This window comes from Symphalangus syndactylus, chromosome 18, assembly GCF_028878055.3.
Source record: "Symphalangus syndactylus isolate Jambi chromosome 18, NHGRI_mSymSyn1-v2.1_pri, whole genome shotgun sequence".
NCBI classification, from domain to species: Eukaryota; Metazoa; Chordata; class Mammalia; order Primates; family Hylobatidae; genus Symphalangus; species Symphalangus syndactylus.
The window spans coordinates 37,434,617-37,437,102 of NC_072440.2; positions in this window are offsets into that span (position 1 = coordinate 37,434,617).

Below are 2,486 nucleotides of genomic sequence, written 5' to 3' on the forward strand. Positions count from 1 at the left end.
CCTGGCCCATCCCCTTTGTTTTAAGGAGAGTGAGATGGAACTGTGCCAGAGAGTAGTACCGTAAAACACAGCAGAACCTCAGCTCACTTCTGAAAACTTTAGGAATTTGGAGACAGCTGGATATATGGTATTTATCATTTTTAAAAAGTTCATTTTAAGTAAAGAGATCTTAATGTATATTCTCTTATTTTTTAAAAAATATATACATATATAATATTCTTATATATTTGGCTTTTAAAAACACTTCAAAATTTTAACATGTGGTTCAAAATAGAATAGTTTATTAAAAAGTCAGGTTGCTGAGTCAGGGTAGGGATTGATGGAACTGTTTTAGAAATGGCTGAGGTGATTTAGTGACATATGTCATGACCATTAAAGGCAAGGAAAATCTAGTGTCTTTCCAGATGGAAGCTGATTTAAAAAAAAAAAAATCTCTGAATTGAAATCTATGAATAGAGATTGAAAATCAAGTTAAATTCAGATTAGATGACTCTTAGTAACTTGGGTAGTGGCAAAGAAGCTGCTTAAACATTGGCAAGAAGGCCTAAGAGAATTATTGCAGTTTCTAAGCCTGAGACTTGGGAACAATGAAATGGGCCAGATCAGAAAAATTTGGGGCCAGAAATCTGTGCTAATAAAGAACCCTAGAACAGGGCTGAGAAACTGGAGATTTGAGCGACAAAGTGTGGGGTAGAAAGGCAAGTCCAAGTATCATCAGCATAGCTCCAATTCAAGCCCCAAATTCAGTTTTCTGCCCTGATAGAAGTAGCAGAGGCAATAGTCATTCCGAGTGGCAGAAAATTAGCATAGAAACAGGCAAGCAAGAGCAGGACTGCCACTGGTCTTAAGGTGCTTTGGGGCTCTATAACAGGTCTCAAAGGTTGGCAAGTACATTGTAGGCTGGATGTTGGCTTCCATCAACTGGGACCCACATGCAGGACACAACCTACACAAATGCACACAGAGGCACTGCAGAGCAAGTGCAAATTCAGGGTTGTTAGGGGTAGGGTCCTGGAATCTGTATTTCATTCCTTAAAAAAAAATGCATATTTTTTTTTTTTGCAGAAGTAGTACCTGCTTATTGAAATCAAAAATCAAATAATATATGCATAAAGGAAAGAGTGAAAACTCATCTCTCCTTTTTACCCCATCACCAACTCTCTAGGATTAAACACTCCTTACAGGTTTTCTTTGCACCCATGAAAATGTATCCATACTATCTGTATTAATGTTTCCTATAGGATAAAAAACTATGATGTAATATTCGCAAAAATGTCTTTGCCTACTTGGAATTCAGGCTTTTGGATGTGGTGATGAAGAAAATAAGTTAAAGGAGATGTATAATTTAAAGGTGCCTGAGATATTTGTTATCAGTAAAGTCCTAGCAGGAAACAGCATATTTGAATGGGTGTCACTAAGAAGAGCGTAATTAAAGGACAAAGGGGTGGACAGGATTTAAAGAAGCCAACAGAGATGCTGAAGTGCCCCAGGGCCAATAACAACCAGGGGCTGTTACCTCTCCTAGACCTCATGGGGCAAGGGGTGGGGCCTGTTACCAGAACTCAGTCAGGGTCCCCGTAATAGGAGCCATGCTGACAACTCAGCATAGCGGGATTCAGGGGAGCAAAACCAACTTGACTCCATTCTCCTCCCGTCTACCTTCCTCTGCCAAGGCTCCCCACTGGCCCAACTCAATCCGAAGCCAGAAGGCAAAGGGGCCTGTCAAGACAGTCCATCTAGGTCACCCATACAGGCCACCACGCCTGGCTAATTTTTTTTTTGTATTTTCAGTACAGACGGGGTTGCACTGTGTTAGCCAGGATGGTCTCAATCTCCTGACCTCGTGATCTGCCCGCCTCGGCCTCCCAAAGTGCTGGGATTACAGGCATGAGCCACCATGCCCAGCCGGTTTCCTTCTTTTTAAAAAGAGACATGGAAAGACCAGCTGTAACTGTTTGTAGATGGCAGCCATTTTGTGACCATGAGAGAGCTAGCCTGAAGATGAAATCTGCATGTGGAGGATGGCAGAGCAGAAAGCTGGGAAGCACCTGCATCCGTGGTCAACTGCAGAGTCACTGACCACAGCAGCTCTGGAGCTGCCTGTCTGTGAACTTATTTTGTGAGATAAGAAATGTCTATTGTTTAAGGCAGTCTAGCCAAGATGTTACTTGCAGTTAAAGGCCAACAATCTGATATGTTCTCCAGAAGATTCACTGCAATTCACCTGATAGTGACTTGATAGTAAATATGTGGTTCTAAGAAGGAGGTAAAGTTTTAAAGCCTGTCTCACAATGGCAAACAGTAGTGAAAAGGACACCCAGTGTTTGCTAGGGAAAACTTTAAGAGGTTTCTGTAACTTGGGAATTCTGAAGACAATTGTGTGCGCGCACATATGTGTTTGTGGCATATTTGCAATTTTAAACTGAATGGAGAACTCTGCACCTTTGCTTTACAAGGAAATGTGTGTTTTAAAGCCACTGTAGTTA